Source organism: Centrocercus urophasianus, unplaced genomic scaffold (genome assembly GCF_019232065.1).
Source record: "Centrocercus urophasianus isolate 14NV4802_14NV808 unplaced genomic scaffold, USGS_Curo_1.0 seq_13, whole genome shotgun sequence".
Taxonomy (NCBI): Eukaryota; Metazoa; Chordata; class Aves; order Galliformes; family Phasianidae; genus Centrocercus; species Centrocercus urophasianus.
In genome coordinates this window covers 43,954,487-43,976,111 of record NW_024884475.1, presented here as the reverse complement: position 1 = coordinate 43,976,111, position 21,625 = coordinate 43,954,487, and the positions used below count along the sequence as shown (strand labels likewise).

At 42.1% G+C, this 21,625-nt stretch overlaps 1 protein-coding gene across 4 annotated transcripts in view; it reads right to left on the bottom strand.

Annotated features, from left to right (window-relative positions):
• PTPN13 (protein tyrosine phosphatase non-receptor type 13) overlaps positions 1-19,502 on the bottom strand; it is a 107,187-nt gene extending 87,685 nt beyond the window's left edge. For 3 of the 4 annotated variants that reach the window (XM_042812601.1, XM_042812604.1, XM_042812603.1), the window contains exon 1: positions 19,447-19,502. The gene's annotated coding sequence lies outside the window, so the exon portion shown is untranslated. The remainder of the gene's footprint in view (positions 1-19,446) is intronic. The other variant, XM_042812602.1, reaches the window with a different exon arrangement.
• Positions 19,503-21,625: the final 2,123 nt, after the last annotated feature.

Genomic DNA, 21,625 nt, shown 5'->3' with positions numbered 1-21,625 from the left:
CGTCATGGCCTGCTCTTTCAAGATTTTAAGGAACATTTGCCAACCAAATTATTAAGAAAGTATTGCTCTAACTGTGTTGATAAAGACTGTACTATTAGTCATTTTGTAAATGAGATCCTGAAAGCACAAGACTGAAAGTCAAAATGCTGAACTGCTCCAACAACTCTGTGTGTTGGTTTTGAACAACACACATTCTTTGCTATTTACCCTGCCTTCCAGATCAGCATTTTTCCCCACATTCCACGTTCAGAACCAAAACCCCAGGACACACGCTGTGTTTTCACAACATGGGTTCACTGAGATGCCTGCAGCTACTTCATTCTTGCTGCGTATCTCATCAGAGCACACTGCCAAGAAATGCAGAGAACGGCTGCTCCGGTTACATGCTGTCATTTACTACATTCACTAGAAGTAGGGAAATAAAAATCCAGAAAATAAAAACACTGTTGGAGCTTCTAGATCACCACAGAAAACACGCTGGGATTCATTTTTCTCTTTTGACAAAATGAGAAACAGAGAAGAGAGGCAGCAGAAAGGCTCTGTGAGAGTCCTAAATCTGCTGTGTGGTTAACAAGAAAAAAAAAAAAAAAAGACACAAAACCAAAAGAAACCCTTTCTTCATGTCAAACTTTATCTGTCTACAACAGGAACATTAATGCCCACTGCTCTATCAGTATATCTGGTCAAAAATGCCAGTTTCTGACAAGTGCTCTTCTCTTAGCAGTCAGAAAGATCCCTTTATCAACTTCTGCTTTGAAGACTCCAATGTTTGAAAGCAGAAGCACCATAAGACGTATTTCTGTCCAAAAACAAATAAATAAGTAGGCACAACACCCTCTTAAAATTTAAATCTCCAAAGCCACTCTTAGCTGCCCAGAAACAAACACAAACTGTCTTGCTGAGCACTCGCTGAATACAAAGTGCCTTCCAGAAGCACCCAATGCTCACAGAGCCCATTGAAACCAAACTGGGGTTGTACCAGGACATTTTGGAAGCGTGGCCTCTCCTATTTCAGAGCCTGAGCACCTGGAGTCATTGCCATGCCCTGTAATCTCAGAGTGCTGGCACCATGCTGTTTATTTATGCTGACCCACATCTCACACTCCTGAAGACTGAGAATGCACCTATCAGTTTATCCCCAGTAACACCATTGCTGAAACTGTACTTAAGTGGGGAACCCTGGAGCCAACTCAAAAAGCTCAGGCTCCAGTACCCTTTGAAACCTTATTTTCAAATCCACAGAGGTTAGTGTGTACGACAAGTGTGGCTCCCTGTAGCTGCAGGTCCAATTTGCATAGACTCTCCACAAAATAAGGCACTGTTTGCAAATATTTAATTCAGGCATGCAATCAGGGTAAATACATAAGCTAATCAAATCTGCTGTGTTTATGGATAATTGCTTAGAATCCAACACTCAAGATACTTACTGCGCACTATTATCAAGTATTGCCCTACAGAATAAGGAAACAAGCCCTGTGCTATGCCTGCCATTTTCATGTCTACAGATACAAATAGGAGATATAAATGGAGGAGAGCCCCACAAGGCACAGATCTTGCCCTCTTCTTTTTTTTCTTTTTTTGTTAAGTCTCTAAATAACCACTGGAAATGATGTGAATGGAAGTTGTTGAACCAAACATGCTTCTTGGTACTTCTCATTCCATCAGTCCCTCTTTCATTTGGAGACACTGGTATTAACACAATAGAACACCTTTCTCCCTCAATTCGTGGAAATTTCTTCCATTCCTGTTTTCCTTTCATCGCTGTTTTGCTCCTGCAGGCAGACAGCATGCAATCCAGCAACACAGTGCCATACACCTGGGCTAAACCACACATTTTATCAAGAAAGTTCCTTTACAATTGCATCTCCTCTTTAAACTGATGCTTTCTCCTTGACCTGACATCCCCTATGTAAAAGAGCAGTAATTAACTCCAATTTGCAATAACACTCGAGAAAGCTGAACATTCCCAGAAGCACAGGAGGCTTCTAGCCCTTCTGTTCTGGCAATACAGTGATGCCTTCACATACTGCCAGATGAGACGTCAGCATTTCCCTGCAAAGCCTTCAATCACCCTTGGATTGCAGTGTCCAGTGTCAATCCCAGCTTGCACCCCAGGGCAAGAGGTGTGCATTTTGCTGGAGGAGCATTAGCTTTCTTCCCTGGAAGGTGGAAAGAAATCAGCTTTCAGCACTGGACGGAAGACTCAATGGAAGAAATGCAGAGTTGTAGCTGACAGTACGCTCACTCCCTTCTCCCTGTTCTGCGTCTCTATCACCAAAACCAGATCAACTTGTTTATCTGAGGCTCCAGGGAAGGCAAACTAGTAAATCCAGTCCAAAATGTATATTATAATCATCATGAAAGTCGTGTTTCCTAGGCAACAGCAGACTGTTCTTTTATACATCAGGGCAGCAGATGTTTCACATCTGATATTAAAATAGTATTCAGAAGAGCATACAATTATCACTACAAAGTTAGCATAATCCACGTAAATTGGGGCATGGCTCTCATATCCCTCTCTTGTTTTGTCAGTGTAGTATCCTTGGCAACCCCCTGAGTTTGCTGCTGATCAGCTCTACCTGGGAGAGGCACAGTTCCTACGGTCTCCCTCAGACGTGTAAGTTCCATTTTAATTGCTAAGTAGCAGCAGGATACCTGCGACTAACACCAACTTCATGAAGGGAAAAGCAGAAATTTCAGGGCTGCAAAAACAGCTTGGGTTCTTAAAAGCCTAAACTTCAATTCTCTCCTGTGGTAATAAAGCAGTATCAATTGTGCTACATTTGATCAATTCTCCAGTATACTGGTGGTTCGATGCTTTCAGACACTCATTTGTTGAGACTTTCCATTCTCAACAACTGAACAATCCCTCACTTTATAGCTTTCCCTTCTCCAGTTCTACAGCCTTTTGCAGGAAGGTAATAATGAAAGTAAATGAAGACAGCACGACTGGATCAGCAGGAACCTAGGCACAGCATGCCAAGAGTATGAGTCCTCATATTTCTTAGATGCAGCATTACAAAAAGAAAGTTCACTTCAGGAAACTTTACAGGCTGTGGGCTTTTTCTGTTTGTTTGGCTGTTTTTTTTTTTTTTTGGGTTTTTTTTTTTTTTTTTTTTTTTTACTCAAAACAATTGCTGACTTTCAGGTAAATAGAAGAATACTGTGACATAACTGAGATAAAATGTTGGGAAAAAAAAATTAAAACCCACCAACTTTAGTAAGAAAGATAAAGGTTAACATTGCAGTAGCATCTGTAAATCGCTATTATATTTTACACTCTTACCAAGTATGAAGGCTCACTCTCCATCATAGGTTATTCAAAACTAAATTTTATTCTAGCGTACTTGTGTTCAATACTTCACTAAATTGCTTTACAATCAGCAAAGCAGAAATTCATTTTTCACCTATCAACAATACTGCCAACTTCTCAGTAATTTAAACTTCTCTACATCACTGCTGTAGCCCTACGACACAGGTAATCACCAGAGAATCCCAGGACCTGCAGCAGAAAAAGAAGCACGTCACCTTTCCTGACAGTTACCACTTCACGTTCTATTTCTGGGAAAAAAACTGCTGGGCAACACAGCATAAGGAACAGAGCATTACAAGGTCAACAGCTCGATGACACCATGAGTATCTTATCTGTGAACTCACCTGTCTGGGAATAAAGCAATTACTCACACAAGGTATGACTAATTCCCATTGTGAAATTCTGCACTTCTACCCTGAAAAACAGACAAGCCAGAACATAAGCCTACATTTCAGCTGTCAAGAACTGTATACACAAGAACAACGGCATTTTTAGGACCAATGCATAAGCTTGGAGATCTTTGTTCTACTTCAACTGAATTAATTCAAGGTCAGTAGCAGGTATCAAGTCTGCTATCCAGAGCAAAGCATTTTCTTCACTCCTCAGTAGCAGGGAAAAAAAGGCATTCTTTCCACAGAAAAGCAAAAATTTGCATGCAAAATTATTAGATATTACTAAGAATGAAGTTATGGTGCTACAAAGCACTAGATCTACACTTTTTAGATGCTCAAAATACAGTTTAGAAGGTGTATGATCTATGTTTCTCCCGGCATGTGTTAACATTTGTACAAAGATCTTTGTTGAAGAAATCCAAGGAGGGGAAGGCTATAGGGGGAAGTAAACACCCAATTTTATAATACCATGTCATACACTTTCAAGTGAGATCCAGATTCAAGGAAACTACTTCAAAGACGAGGTAGCTGATAAGATGCCAACCCTGTCCTGGAGAGCAGACCAAGAAACACATATGCTCCAAGGGAAGGCAGAGAAGTGAACGAGCTGCTGGCTGCATTTCACCAGTCCATAGCATAATTATCCTAAGAGCAATGCAAAGGACAACAGCTGATAAGCTGCTGCTTCATTACGCTTTCCTCAAATGAAGGCACTGTCCTGAAAGACATAAAAAGCACTGCCAAATGAAGTTATGTTCCTACCCCTCTAAACTTTATATCAGCCTTCAGGAAGGACACGGTTTTTGTAATATATGCCCACACCAGAGCCTGAGCAGATACGTGTGTGCATGTATTACATTAGCACACATTTATACATGTAGGTAAATGCAGATTTGTATATATATACTTCATATGTACCAAATAATTCATTTTTATGTTTCTCCTGCAGAACAGGAAAAAAACCCTGGGGGGCAAATGGAGCTGTAAAGCAACAGGAACACCAATCTACTTTTAGAAGTCAACATCGATCATTTCAAAGCTTAATAAGAGGTCTCTAAAACCTATTAAGGGTTTTGGCTAAGGCAGCTTTAAAGCAAGGTTCTGTAAGCATTTGTAAAAGTAGATTTGATAGCTGCAGATGGGATGCAGCAGAGCTCCGTCTGTCCAGAAAGCAGCTCTTCATTCCACATGCATGGTACTGCAAGTCCAGCACTGACCCATTGTGCAGGGCAGAAGCACTGCAGGAGAAGCACCTTGATGACATCCACACAAAGATCTACTCTATGGAGAAAGGTCTTCCCTCCACTCTGACCTGCTTTCCATAAGAAATGTTCAATTTATCTGCTGCTTCTTGAAAGCGCTTAGCAGCTGCTAAAGTGATAGAAAGGATGTTTCCCCTTTGTGAAGTAAAGCACAGCTTTGAGAAGCAGACTCTTGAAAATTAGTCAGTATTGTACTTGAGCAAGGTTACATCTCATTTTTATATTCTGTAACTGAGAGTCTGCTAAAGGCACACAGATTCATAGAATGGTCTGGGTTGAAAGGGACCACTACAATCATTGAGTTTCAACCCCGCTGCTATGCGCAGGGTCACCAACTACCAGACCAGGCTACCCAGAGCCACATCCAGCCTGGCCTTGAATGCCTTCAGGGATGGGGCATCCACAACCTCCTTGGGCGACCTGTTCCAGTGCATCACCACTCTCTGGGGGAAAAACTTTTTCCTAACCTAAAACTACCCCGTCTCAGTTTGAAACCATTCCCCCTCTCCTCTCACTATCCACACTCTGAAAAAGTACTCAGCAAAAAAGGTCTGCACATCATCTGTCTTAAACATGGTTCTGTGAAACCAAATTGGAAAAAAAATATATAAATAAATTGGTTAATATAGAAGATGCCTGTGCCCAGATTCAGATGCACTAAGTGCAAACATGGAGATTCCTACTTCTGCCTAACAGCTGTTTGGCAAAAGCAGAGTTCCTGGCAACTAGGGGGACTATTTGCTCTTTTAGATTGTGGATCCCTTCTTTTGGCATCTTTTTCCATACTCATGCAGACACATAAATTGACTGAGACAAAAGGTATACACACTGTCTGCACACACTCCCCAGCCAGCAAGCAATTTGTGGGGCACATCAGAAAAATCTGAACAAGAGCAAACAACACACAGCATTGCTTTCATGTTATCAAACAGACCAATTATCCACAGTAAGGGAGCCAGACTTCATAGGAAGGCACTATTCCCCACTGGCTCATTATAGAATTTCCCAAAAGGCTGAAGCATCCACTTGCTTTGGTGTTTTCATACTCCAGTATTTCTCAAAATCTCAAGTCACCTTGGATCTTTGTTAAATCTATACTCAGCAGAGTTTCTAAGCATTACCACCTTGCAAGCACTGCATAGATGTTGCCTTTTCCACTCAGACTTTCTGTACCAAGGATCCACAGTTGATCTGCTTTCTGCAGCTCAAGACATCAATCATGATTTACCTCCTGCTTGCCCATCTGCCCAGATGGCACTCAGCTCTGTAGATGCAGAGCTGGTTGAGCAATAAGAACAGTGCAGTCAATGCGACACACATCACCACCTGATCAGAACATCAAGAACTACCTGTCAGCTGAAAAGTTTTGACAAAAAAAACATGAAGTTCTTTGGTCATGAATGTCTGCTTTTCAGATGATCTCTTCATGAAAGCCAAAAGCTTCCAGAATAGCTTACATTGCCTTATTTAAATCCTGCAATTAGAGGGTTTTTAGCTCCAGATTAATTAGTGGACAAATCAACTTGAAAACTTGGAATGCCTATGATTAGGAAATCTAAAATCTCTAAAACATTAGTTGACACAGCACAAGGGCTTTGTCACAAAATAACACACTAACAGGAATGTGGCCAGGTAATGCAAGTCCCTCAGCCTCTCACTCTGTTTATCGCACTTCAGAAAAATATATAATAATTACACACTATATGATTCAATATGCTGTTTACAACTTAACAATTATTAAATTGCCTATACTGCCCCTTGAGCACAGTTCACACACACACCCCATTTCTGATTCACCTCCAATTAAGACATGCTATGTTTACTGAGTCCTACAGCCACGACATTCTTCACGCTTAAACTGCCCTCAATGGTGACATGACTTAGGACTTCACAGTCCTTTTCTTTTTAGGTGGGACAAAACATTAATTCCTTTCCTAAGAGACTGTTCCACCAAGCTTATAGTTTCTGAGACAAAAAATTAAACAAAATTCAGAGCACGGACGGAACCTTGACACAAAGAATGTAAGCACTGGTATTATTTGACAGCAACATGAATAGCTGCAGAGTGATGTGTAGAACTCTTAACTACATCTTCCACACACACATAACAGATGACCTAAAGCCACAGCCAGTGAGATGGCCCAGTGTCACACATCTCATTTAGCTCTGTGCACTAGAATGCAACAACGCTCCATCCAACTGCAGTATTTTGGTACTTGGAGAGATGGCAGGACAGAACAAGCTATAGAAGAGAGCACTGCCAGAAAACAGGAAAAACAAGATAGCAGCACCTCCTCCCTTCCCTTACACAATGACAAGCCCTCTGTTGAAAAAAAAAAAAAAAAAAAAAACCAAACAAAACAAAAACAAAACAAAAAAAAACCCAAAGTTCAGGGAAGTTCTATTTTGTATGGATGCTCAATTCATTCACATTTGTAGAGTTAGAGGACAAAGAGCCATATTACACCCTTGGCTGCATAACAAGGACAAGCCAGCAGAACCTTTTCCAGCGTCGGCCTAGATGCCATGAGAGGAAAGCAAGTCCTGGCATCACCTTTCTTCTCTTTTGATAATGTTCTGTGAGCAGTAACAGACAGCAAGTGAGCCTAAGGACACACATGCAGTGCTCAGGCACAAACTGTGTTCACTGAACTGGGATGGAACCCAGCAGAAGATTGTATGAACCTCTAACAGTCCTGCTCAGCTGAGGCACTGAGTGAAATACGAATGGAAAGGTAACAGAAGAGCACTTGAATTTATTGGCAGGGCTAGAGCACAAAGAGCTACACCAGTTAAGGAATGCAACAGATTTTGCTGCTCTCAAAATCATTTTGGCAATTCCATATCCTACTCTTTTAGTTCACAGAGACCCAAAGAAACACTTACTAGAGAACATAAAAGAAGTAGAAACACCACAGGTAGACCAAAAAATGTGACCACTCTAAAATCCAAAAGCTCAACTCTTACAAAACATGGTCTTTATACTAGGTTTCATCCCTTCCATGCACGGGTACAACTTTTACAACCCAAGTATTACAGAACTGAACCACATATAACTTCAGAATGTTATACCACAGCTTTCAAAACTTTCTTATATAAGATCTCACTATCATACATTCCTTATCAACTCTGCTTATCAAATGCTGAACTAGAATGTTGAAAGTTATCGAACTGGAAATGGCTTCCAGAATTTTTGAATATTTTAAAGTTGGGAAAAGGATGTCGTTGGGAACAAGATTTTTTAACCAATGTCTATAGAAATCAGACAAGAACTGTCCAGATTTGAAAGCGCGTTGGCACTCAGACATCCCCTGGCCCCAAATACTAGGTTCAGTATTAAGTTTCCAGCCATCCCAAACACAATCCTCTACCAAAAAAAAAAATAAAAATAAAAAATAGAGGGAACAGTAAATCCATAGCAGTAGAAAAGATTAAGAAGTCTCAATATGAAAACATACAGAAAACATACCAAGTAAATAGTGTTTTCAGCTCCAAATATCTCCTTCATATACCTAAATTGAATACTGCACTTTTCCATTAACTTTGGAGGGGGAAGCGAAATAAACCATAAAGCTGCTGTTATTAGAACTGTGTTATCCACTGCAACTCCAGGTCTTACATGGCACAAAAAGAGAAACGCAACAGTAAGGAACACAATTTTTTCCACATTTAACATAATAGCTGTATGCACTTAAAGTGCATCAATGGATTAGGTTAATTTCTTCTCTTCTGGAGGACTGTTTTCTGCCTTTGGCAGGTAAGGTTTTGATCAGCTTGTCAAACCTCTGAGAAGAAATACAGCAACCACCTACATCAAATTACTTTGTCTTGAGAATAGTAACGTTTCCTTCACCTCAGTCCCTCTTCTCCACCATCTATTTTTTATCCTACATTTTAGGTACTGGCTTGAAAGGTCATCCATTTAACTCATAGCATAAAGGACTACAGAATTTATCTCTGATCAAAAGATAGAATTCAATTTTTTTTTCCATAATATCCACTGAGCTTTCCCTAGAGATCTGAAAACAAAAGTAGACTCTAAGCCATAACTACAACTCCCTGCTCCACTGAGGAGTGCCCCACAGTAGCGATCGAACCTCCAATTCCCCATGCCCAGTATCACTCTTAATTGATTAATTATCAGACTAAGCCAACTAATGGAACACAGCAGGACAATCTGTCTTGTTTTGTAACAGGGAAGAGATCACACTGCTATCTATTATCACAGACACCCGAATGGGAACCAATTTCTGCATCTTTTCACCTTCCCATGATTTTCATAACAAAGCAACAAAACCTGGTCCTAGCGTCGGTTTACCTCAAGCTGCAGAGGAGAAAATGAAAATGGGAAGAGAAAGACCAAAGTTTGACAAGTTAAATCTCAAAAAGGTGGAACATTTAATATCTTTTCAGAAGCACAGCTTCCTCACCACACGGAGGAACAAAGACAGAACCAAAAACACCATCAGCCATAGAGAGAAGCAAGACAGAGAGGAGCTGCATGAGTGCACACACAAACCGTCTCAGCTGGGGAAGGGACACTCAACACAGAGGCATAATTCTTTACAGGTGCCATATCTTGCTGGCAAACATAAGACATACTGTTGATCATCGATATCATAATTACTGATCAATTTTTTTGGGGTAGAATTTTCATGCCTTGCTTTACTAGCTGTTTTTCATCCACTTATCTGGAAACCGAATATTACCCCAATCATTTAGGGCAAAATAATTGCCTACAGCAATTCACAGGCTGTATTTTGAAATTCAAAGATTAAAAGCTTTAGCATTAGCAGAAACTCTAACTGAAGACAGCTGGCACTCAAACTAGCCTTCACCTTTTATCATGCTGACCAGTACCTCCTTCAATAGGCCAGTGGGCTTCCACAACAAGACTTCTGCAAAAGTGGCTGTAAGACTTCACCCTGCATTCTACACCAGTAGTAAAGATAAACAGGCAGTAAAGCCCCTCACATCTCCAGGTGACATCTGGGAAGGGAAAACAAAAGAAAAATGTACTGAAAACAGTTTATAGACAGGGTGTCTTGGGGCTCCGAAGTACTAGAGAAAGCAATCACTCCCATGAGATGCATTTTAGTTCTGGCATAACAGCCTCTCCTTTTTTTCTTTTTTAAACTGGTTTTATAGCATATCATTGAAAATACATCATAAACCTCGAACTGAATGCTGTCTGCATAACAAGTAAATTTATATAGAAATTATTGAAGTCTAGACAGGCAATCGTTTCTCTTCCCCTTGTCCAAAACCACTGAAAAGGGAAGCAGAAGCAGCACATTTTGCATCATCAGCAGACTTCCCAAGTTGCAGTTCATGCTACGGTGAAAAGTTAAATGCTGTGATCTTCAATTCTTTAATATTCTCAAAGCAAAAACAATGGGTGGGGCAGAATAAGAGAGCATGCATATATCAAAGAATTCAGTTAACGTCGAACTTAAATATTTTCTGTAATATTGAAAAATACATTCTGCACTATGCAAGCAAGTTTCACATATCAAACTAAATGCAACTTGTTTTTTCTATTTGGCTATTTAATAGCCAGTAGTGAAAGACAGAGCTCGCAGCTGTTGGACAGTATCACGTAACTAAAAGGTTTAAGGTAAAAAATCCTCTTTTTGACTCTTCTATGCTTATTTCAGCAAGCAGGGCAAAAGAGCCCACACAGCAAAAGAGCACTTGCTCTCACGCCAACAGAAAAAAGCAATCTGACATTGAGGCAGGCAAGAACAAAAAGAATGCCTTTCATCATTATGGAACTCCCTTCAGTTCTTCAGCAACGTGTCTCTTACCCATGAACAAAATCAACCAATTTACATCTCTGCAAGTTGATTTCTATTTGTTTCATTAGTCCTGTTCTTTGAATTTCTGTTTGTATGGCTCTTTTTCTGCTTTCAGTTCACCACAGAACAACTTCATACAACAGATCCCACAGGAATAATTCGAGCTGTGCAGGTGAGATTCAGAACTTCATGATTCCTCACATTGCTCTGAGAGGTAGACTACACATGGTGTCCATCAGAAAACCTACTTTAGATCTTAGCCATCCATGCCTGCAAGACATTCATCTTCACTGAAGCCTCTTCCCAGCATTCTAGCTGTTCTTTACTGACATCCTGTCTGTTTCTCATTACCTCGTCTCTGCACTGAGCAAAGATTCAGGTACCCAAAAACACTCTCCTCATCATGGCAATCAAGCAAACTGCTTCTGGTCTTAAAACCTTACCACTGCTATTACATGTTTTGACCTTACACTACTTTTTATTCTTTAGAAGTTATTTTTCTCATGACAGTCTAATTCTCTTCAAAAACCCAACTCTGTTACATTAAATTGAGTACACCTTCATTGTTTGCTATTAGGAATACATTGTTTAAAAGCCCACCCAATATTTTATTTTTCCAGATCATGATTGTTTCATTACCTTAAGCTGGTAGAAAGGAACCCAGCAATCTGCATTTTCTAACTCAAACTAGAACTCAGTTAAGATATAAAAATAACCTCTTACATCTTCATTATTACATAAATGATATAAACCATATATTCCCCTGTGAAATAAACCATCTTAAAAGTTTCAGGTCCACAGCAATTGCATACATTACCCACCAACACACGTCAGTACTGAGGTTATTAACATATAATGCTGATCAACCAATTAATATTCGAATAGATTCATCTAAACTATTTTATTATTTAATCAAATAGAATATTCTCACCTTCATCTTTAATACCAATCAAAAAAATGCAATAGAAACTTAGAAGCACTCCAGTGCTAAAACTTGCTCCTCTCTTCCCAACCAATTAATTTGATTCTACAGAACTGTATGACATTCAGCTCCCTTGGTTACACACCTGTCTGTCACTGCATCCCTTTCTAAGATGTCTGAAGGGATTGGGGACTCCTGGTTAGAAGGTCAAAAGCAAGGGACTGCAGACTGAATCAGATAGCTCAACACCCTGCTTGTATCTCTCCTGCTAGGTGGAAGTTTCTCTTTCAGGTATACAGAATCATACAATCATTAAGGTTGAAAGAGACCTCTAGGATTATCAACTCCAACTGCCAGCCCACCCCCACCCCCACCCCACCATATCACATCTCAGCATCACATCTCCATGGCACATCAGTTCCCAAGGCTTGGATTTTTTGGCTGCATTGAGTTCGACCCTATGAACAGCAAAGAAGTCCATGCAGAGGTGCATGAGCTCCACAGGCAATAAGCAGGGGAAAAAATGTTAAAAATGCCAAGGCAAACCTTATTTGGAGGACCTTTCTGTTGCATATGATATTTAGGAACCTAAGCAATGCACAGTTTAAGAACTTCTTTTATACAGATGAAGTCACCCCATTCAGCAGCTGTCAGTTCATTGGGCTCCTGAGCAAAGGTGAGATCTGAGCAATCACATCTGTCAGTAATGCCCAGCATGCTGTCAGGATGTCTAATCTCTTTCTGAAAACACTATCAGTTCACATGACATTCCCTTCCAACTACACAGCTCTAATTCAGCACTTTGCAAAGAGTATTTTCTTTGCTGTGAAGAGTTACCAATGAATTTTCTTCAATTTTGTTGGAGAGGAACAGGACAAGTGCCTTTAAGTATTTCTCATGCCTCATGGCCATCTTCTGAAGGCCTGGCTTTTTTTTTTGTGTGTGTGTGTGTATTGCACGTAGCAATACACATTTTCAGCCACTGGACATAAGGAAATGCCCCCCGGCCTGCCTTTGTTGTGCACACTACCACCACAAGTACCAACAAATCCAAACAACCTTCCACCACAGAAAATACAGTAAGCCTGTGTGCTTAAAGCTTCAGTGAATGGACTGCTCCTAAGTGATAACCCAACTGTGTGGCTACTCAATAACTGAGTCTATAGAGCTGATGGAAACAAACTCGTATCGCTGCCAGCGAGTACATCTTTGTAACCACATTAACATCATTCAAGGGACTGCAGTGACAGGGCACTCCGAAAAACAAGGCTGTTCAGAAGTTCTTGGGGATATGACTCTTTCCCTAAGCATGTTCATTTGCCAAGTATACAGCATCAGAAGAAACCTCTTCAAGGGAAAAAAAACAAAAGTTAAAGTTCTGCTATTGCCTCCTAAAGTTACAGTGCTCCACTGCATGCAGATCTTGCTCAGTGGGTCACCACAGCAGATTTCCCAGGCAACTGCCTCATTTTTTGGAGTCTGAACAACATTTGGACTGAAAAAGGAGAAAGACCAACAGATCCCAGACAAAAAGTGGGAGATCCAGGAATGCTGCTCAGGTCAAAGATGTAAAATCTCATCCCAAACTTTATCAAGAAGAAAGTTACTTTTAAAGAGAAATATTGTAAAATTCTAAATTCTCACACAACATTTTTAATACACACACACACATATACGTACATACATATATATTCCAGTGGCTATTCAACATGGGTTCCTTTGCTGCCTTGCCATCTACAGTTTTCTACCAATGTGCTGATTTTGTCTGAAGCTCCCCTTCAAAAGCTTAAGAAGAAACCTCCTCAGGCACAGGGCACCGGTGTACAAAGCAGAGAAAATATGGCTCAGGATACGCAGGAACTCAAAAGGAAGGCTGGACAGAACCTCCTCTGTAAAATACGCAGTGATAAATCTACTATAAAGTGCTTCTTGACAAATGAAATCTGCAATAACACGCGTTATTTGCTAGAATTTGCTCTCATTTGCTAGAAGCCAAATTAATGTAAGTAGGTCCAATTCTGATTCTTGAGGAAAATGAAAGGAAATTTATTTCAGAACAATAAACAAGAAAATGCATCTCAACCCTTTTAAGGTTGAATAATTGAAATAGCCTAAGATGTTTGAAATACAAGATCTCTGAAGGAGAAAATGTGATTTATTACGTGGTGAAACACATATTTAAGGAAGTTACATATACTCTGTAATGAGGCTGGATGGATAACTCCCTACAGACCTAACCACACAGCTGTCCAGTCAGCAATGCATACTACAGAGACCGTCTCCCAAAGCAACACATGCACTGTTACTTACTGACATTAACAAGTGAATAACAGAAGCAGAACTTGTACTACCCTATCAAACTATTTGCTTGCCTGGCAGGCAATTTCCCCGTTAATTTACTGGTAGCAAATACAGACCTATTATTTCACGGACCATAATCCTAAGCAGCATGAAGGGATCTTCCACTCAGTGATTATATGGGAAAGATGATAAAAGACAAAAATACACATCCACTCTGTTTCCCTTCTGTAACTTTTTGTTGAAATGCTAAGTTTTGCAAATAAAAAGTGGTCAGTAATAATAAATTCCTGCGCTCCACGAGCTGTGACAGAAAGGAACAAGAATAGGTAAGATTCCTTTCAGTATTTCTAAGAATAAAATTATTATATTTCTCAACTACCCACGTATGACACAGGAAAAAAAAAACCAATATATTCCATTTCTTATGCCTTCATAACTTCAGACAATCTGCAGACGCAAATCTTTCATCACTAAAACCAGGCGTGCTTCTGCTAATACAGATATTTGTAACAGTTTAAGTAAACTTCAAACTCCAATTTAGTCCCCTCTAATCCATTTAATCTTTCAAAATGAGACAACATAGCGGTTAGTAGATCTCAAAAGCCCTACCATAAAGCTTTGACATGCAACCCCAAACATAACTGATGTAAGTCTGAAATGTTGTTGTTAAGATTTCCCCAGATGCATCCTCCAGGTCTCAGAGCACCTGCCATGTTCCAAATGGGGCTTGAAGAGTCACATCCCAACACCTTTCTTTGGTGACCCCACTAGAGTCCTGGGGCCACCCACATCACAGGTTCATTGGTTTCTGTGCCCTCTGCGTAGCTACTCACATCTATGTGAAAAATGGAAGACGCAGCAACCAATCTACACACATCATTGAGATGTTGAAGAAAATAATATTAAAAAGGGAAAAATCCTCATCTGAAACATAAAATGAGTCACTGGGAACCAATTCCTTGTACAAACAAGGAGCTGCAAATGAGTGTCTATAACCCCTGTGATAACAAGATAAGTCATGTTCTGTCTGCTTTCAGTAATGAGCTACAAAGCCTCCACATTTAGTTCCTTGTTTTTTCCCCTTGAGAGGCCTTGAGGGTCTGCCCACTACCTGATCCCAACAACAGCTATTACACGAAGAAAAATCAAGAAGGACTACAGAACAGACATGAACTCACAAATGCTTACATCTTCAAGCATGCCATTTGGCTGTGAATATTATTTACATTCACGACTTTTTATGCCTTTCAGTGTTGATTCCAAAACAGAAAGGAAGTCAACAGTGAATGAAATAGTTTCTACAGCAACTTGGCATAACTGTGATAGTACAGAGAACTCATACCTTCAGTTTCATAAAGCAAACAGCCGTGGCATTAAGATTCCAACACATGAGGGTATGCTGGAATCCAATGGGAAGATTCCAGGCACCTGGCTTCTACGGAGTATCAGCTGTAGCTACTTATGACTACGTGCTCAACCTTCAAAACATCAGAGATTTGTGTACTGCAACAGTTTCCCCCCTACACTCCAAACTCAAGACCAAAAAAAAAAAAAAATTGGATTTCATGGAAAGGTGATAGAGAACTTGTGTTTAAGTTCTCTCACTTGGAAAAAAGTTGAATACGATCAGAATGTTTCCTTTTAAACTCAACATCAGTTTCAAGCCTACAGCACAACTATAAATCATCTGCAATAACACCATCAAGAAAAATCACCCAGATAATCTTTCAGCTCAATATATACTTTTTTTTATTTTTTTTTTAATAAAGCAGATTTCAGTGCTTCTCTGCACGTATGCCTGAAACGAAGCACCTATGCTACATGCAGGCACTTAACGAAGAGGTCAATACAACACAAAGACCATTCTCAGATTCATTTTCAAGAAATTCAGCAAACTCTACAGGAATTTCCCTCCAATACCTCTCCCCCAGACACAGAGAAACGTTCCTAGGACAATTTCACAAGAAACAAAAAGGCTGGCAGAATACCATGACCCCAAATACACCCCTCCTCTAACAAAGTACAGGCACAAAGAGGTTGAAAGTCTTGCCACCCGAATGTCTGCAGAAGTGATGTTTTCTGACAGGGTGGCTCAAGCACTTGACAAGAAGCCAGTATTCAAATCCAAGTTTCAGCACCTACCTTTTTACTATTTCCACATTTCTCCCTCTGCACTTCACTTCTAGCTTGGAAGTGGGGCACTTGGAAAGGGGAGGGCAGCTTTACCTCCTTTCTCACTCATTTGACTATAAACTGGTTCCAACAGGAACAGTGCGCTGACACGACATCCACTATTAAATATGACATTACAGTATCATCTACAAACCTTTAATGACACTGAATGACCTGAAAAAGTACAGCCTTCAGATATCAGCAGCTAAACATCGGCAACTTTAACACTATGTCTCCTGTAATTCTCCAATTATTTCTCACTGAATTCCTGTGGCATGCTGGCATGACGTTGTAAATTTACACATAAAAGATGGAGAAAACAGATGGAGCCCTGAGAACAAAGTTTTCTCACCTGTTACTCTTCCTAAGAAGTTTCTTAAGCTAAGCATAGCAGATCCCTATCCTGGCAATTGGATTCAAATTCAAAGGACATATCATTGTCCCAAGGCAGGCACTCAACTGCCTTTTATGAAGGCATTTTAATAGATAATGATGCACAAGAAATATGTCTAGCTGCTTACCAGCTATTTAAGTGGCATAGGAGAAAGAGAAGCCTGGACAAAACAAAAACAGCACCAAAGAGTCTTCTCCTGCCCTTCCCATCCATAAGCGTCAGCTTCCTCCTCTGCACCTGAGGAGGAGGTGGGGCTGGGAACCACTTCTTTCAGGAGTTCCACCCTACTTTACAGATGCACAGATTTCATTAACAACTAACTGGCGACATACAACATTAACTTATTCTGGTATTCATGGCTTTCCATCTACAATTGTTCCACGGAAAGTGACGGCTCAGGGCAATCACTTACAGATATTTCCTGCACCATGACACACTATCCTAGAACTCTGGTTCACTGACTGGTTCATTTTAAAACTACAAAACTGTTAACCAACATTTCCTTTGCAATGTCTAAAATGTGGCAGGCAGACCCAACGCTTACAGATTCCCAGGCTTAACAGCGCGCTGGTGAAAGCACTTTCAGTTTTAGAGTATCATCAACAGCATGAAGTCCAAGGCTTGTTACATGAGTAAACTGGAAGGCTCTTCCAGTGAAAACCATTTCCCCTAAGGAGCTGATGTCACTCCTGCCCAAGTTCTGATAGGTGCTGTGAACAACCTCCAGAGACTCTCCAGACCAAGGTCTCCTGACTGTAGAGAGCTCCAACAAGGATGCCTGCAGCAGCCAGGCCCTCTGGGCCTTATTGGTCACTATTTCAACATACAAATATTTGAGGCAGTGTTTAATGTACAGCAGCTCTCAGAGGTTCAGTGATAATGCAGAGCTTTGTTCCAGTGACTGCTACTTCAACAATAAGCTCCATTTCAGAGGCTGTCCAGTCTCATTTTATCTAATTACTCACCTCTCCTGCAGGAGCAGCGTGCAATTAGGGTTGGCTGATTACGATTTGAAGACACTTGGAAGATTTACTGTGCCACCCAACTGCTAATTATTATTGCTCAGACCCGCATTCATTTGAGAGGAAAATAGCTGTGTGCCAATTTATGTCAGAAACTGTCTCTTGTTCCACATGTGAACGTTAATATCCTTGTTTGCTGAACTCCTTAGGAAGCAAACAGATAAAGGCTGTGCATCTCTATTTGCACTCCTTCAATGCTGTACTTAACCCATATTTACAGGAACCACATAGCTGACAAATCCCACTTTAAAGTGAAAACAGCAAAGCAACACGGTCAAACATAACACCTTCCTTCCCGCTGAACCAGCAAATGCAATAGCTTTACCTAAAAAACTGCAGCTCTTCCTAGAGAAGCTGAGACATGAATGCCAACTCTCCATTGCTTTGTATTGATGTTGGCTGGAACTGTCATGCGAAGGCACATTACAAGAATCAGTCCCCAAAACTCAGAGGAGACCTTACTGCTCTCTACTACTCCCTGAAAGGAGGCTGTGGAGGGGTGGGTGTCAGACTCTTCCCTGGTAAGAGCAACAGGATGAGAGAGAACAGCCTTAAGATGTGCCAGGGGAGGTTCAGGTTGGATATTAGGAAGAATGTCTTCTCAGAAAAAACATTAAGGTATTGGAAAGGTAGAAGGTGGTGGAGTCAATGTCCCTGGAAGCGTTCAAGAACTGTGTGGATGTAGCACTGAGGAACATGGTTAGTGGGCATGGTGGGGATGAGTTGATGGTTGGACTTCGTGGTCTTAGTGGTCTTTTCCAATCTCAGTGACTCTATGATTATACTGCTTACATTTCAGGGCTGCTATGAATGGACATGCTTGTTGATGGAAGGAGAGGTTCTTCTGATGAAGCACAAACACCCAGCGTACAAGCTGCACAGACAGGTGTGTCTGATAGCATGAGGAGTGGTGCCAGAATCTGCTGTAACATACTGCCAAACAAAAGATCTAAGAGCTGATTGACTCTTTCCTCATCAGTATTTCTTGCACAAGAACCAACCCACTGTTGATGTTCTCCCAGCTGTGCTTTTGTCCCAGCCGATTCCAACTCTTGAGAGTGTAACTTCTCTGGAGATGTTCAAGACCCACCTGGATGCCTACCTGTGCAACCTGCTGTAGGGAGCCTGCTTTGGCAGGGCGGTTAGACTCGACCTCTAGATGTCCCTTCCAACCCGCACAGTTTTGCGATTCTGTAACCGGGGTCACACTATGGCAGCCAGGCACAGGCAGGAGGGGCACAACTCTAACACGACAGCCTCAGTCCCCAGGAGCAGCCCGATCCTTGGACCTCGTCTCACCGAACACGTTCCATCCCGCCGGAGAGGCGGCAGGACCCCATCACGCTCCTTCGCAGCCCCACGCTCAGGCTCCCTCTTCCCACGCAGATCCATCCGCACGCCCAACCCCACAGATACCCGCACCCAACCCCGCAGTTTCACGTCTTACATCCACTACGCATCGCGCCCACGGAACCAAACCGGTTCCAGCCGTTTCCCCACTACCCAGGAGGGGAACCGAGCAGCTCCCGGCGGCTCCTAAGAAGTCGCCGCCTTTGTTGCTCTCAACGTGCAACTTCGAGAGAATGACACAATCTCCGACAGGAGAGAAATCACCCCACGCTTTGCGGAGGTGTCGATTGCTGGAGATAAAAACCAGGCGAAACCCACGCTGGTTCTCATCACCGACCAGAAAGTGTTCAGAAAGTGCGAAAGCGTCACGCTGCGAGAGGCTGCGAGCCCTTCTCTCGGGCAGCCCCGGGCCCCCAGCTCCGCCCGCTCCGTACCGGCCCTGGGGAGATCCGGAGGCCCCCTCCATCCTCCACATTCCCGACCCAGCCTTCCTCCCTCCCTGCGTACTGAAGCGCCGTACCCAGCCCCGCTCACCGCCGCCTCAGGACCTCCGTGGCCGCCGCCTATGGAGGAGCGCGGGGCGGCCGTCAGCACGCAGCACCATCGCCGCCCGCCCCGACGCTCTCCTCTCCCGCACGGCGCTGATGGGCGGGCGCGGCCGCCTACTCTCCCCGCCCCGCCGCTCCCCGCTTCCCTCCCCCTGAGCCCTCAGGCACCCACCGCGGCCTTCCCGCTCCACTCCGCACCGCCGCCCACCGAGGACCGCCAGAACGCGGGGAGGCGGCCGCGCAGCCGCCCTCCGCCCGCTCCCTCCCTCCCTCCCTCCCTCCCTCCGTCGCGCCCCCGCGGCGGCGGGACGCTGCCGGCACAGGCCCGGCCCTGCCCTCCCCCTCAGCGGGCGGCTCCGAACTCCTCATTCCCATTCTTTCTTTCTCCAGGAACGATGTTAATTCTGGCGGTTCCTTGTCTTTGGTCCGACAGAAGGCAGTGCTGAGGGGCGGGCGAACCCAGAAGGGACCCCTCCATCACCACGCATCTCCTGAGCAGCCACGCCACAGTGAAATTATTCAAAAAACAACAACAACAAAAAGAGACAAAGCCCACAACGAAAACAGTCCGTGGACCAGCTCTCAAACAAGGCCGATCCTTTTTAGGCGTCGATGAGGCTGAGTTGGTTCTGTTTCCACTCCGGATTGAGGTTCCTTGTGCCCAGCCCTCCTCTGCTGCTGCCCCAGGAACCCCATGGGAGTTTCTGTATCCTCTGGGAGGCGGATGGGGGTGGGAGATATGAAAAATCTTCCAGCTGCAATGAATTGCAAACTTGCTTTCTCAAAAATGAACTTTTCTAGAATGAAAGTGGAGAAGAACTGTTTCTACTTTATTTCTGAAGCTTTTTTTTTTTTTTTTTTTTTTTTTTTGTGTGTTTTTGGAAAAAATTTCTTGAGTACAAATAAAGATGTTTTACTCTGACTCTTTCATCGTTACATACACATTCCTTTGCAACAACTGCAGAATGAAAGGCTCAGCATGAGTCTGTCACAAGCAATAGTGTCACCGACTCTGTGCAGGTCTTCATAAATTTAAGGACGAATGGAAGGACTAATTAACATTTTTAAGAGACAGCAGCAATCTGAGTTGCTGTTAGTTTTGTAATTAAAATAGTCTTTTCTCATAATACAAGTTCTTGAAGTTGATAACTCTGTAAGCAGCCCAGGGAGCTGGTGCAGTCACTGTCTCTGAGGGTGTTCAAGAACTGTGGAGATGTGGCACTGACAGACATGGTTAGTAGGGATGAACTGATGACTGGTTAATCTTAGAGGTCTTTCCAACCTTGATTCTATGATTCAGTGATTCTATTTACACTTAAAGGTGAACTCAAAATATTGCTGCCCACCTTGTGAACCAGAAGAGAGCTCCTGTTGGTGTCCATACATGTACACATCTCCATGGCAGGGCCCACCTCCTACTCCTCCAAGTCAGCTTCTTAGAGAAAGAAGAATTCCTTTACAGATATTGATGAACTTCAGTAGATTTTATCCCAAAATTCTGCTTGCATGCTTCAGATCAATATATAGTTGAAAACAGCTGTTAATGTGTTATCTGCCTCTTTTGCTGCATTTGAAAATAGGGCATGGAAAGGATTCTATAGGGATGTAGAGTTGTTTGTTTGTTTTCAAAGATACATTATTACTTGAGGTAAATACAATGACTAAAACAGGACTTATTTTCTACAGATGTGTTAAAGTTCAGCCCATGTAGCAAGGCAGCATTGCCTTCTTGAGCTGGATGTCTCTGGATAAAGCAGTCTCCTCCCCAGAATGTCACCTCTCTTAAAAGACTGCAAATTTGATTGCAATTTACTTTCCTCTAAACAAGATTTAGTTCCTTGTTCTTCATCCTGCTAATGGGCATCTGCTTGGGACTCTGTTTTCCTTTGCCTTGTAAATCTATGTGAATATCTTCACAATTATCTCATTAGACTACTTAATTTTATTTTTTTTTTAATTAAATACCTTCAACAAGGAAACTTGGGGCCTAGGATCAATGAAAAGCGTAATTTCCATCCTCACCTACCGTGCATTTTACAGGAATGCAAATACATGAAAAGCATTGCCATCACTTCAGAGATTCCTTGCACCACTAAAATAAAGACATCACATACTGTGCACAAAGACTGACGCCTTGGACTGTCTCCACTG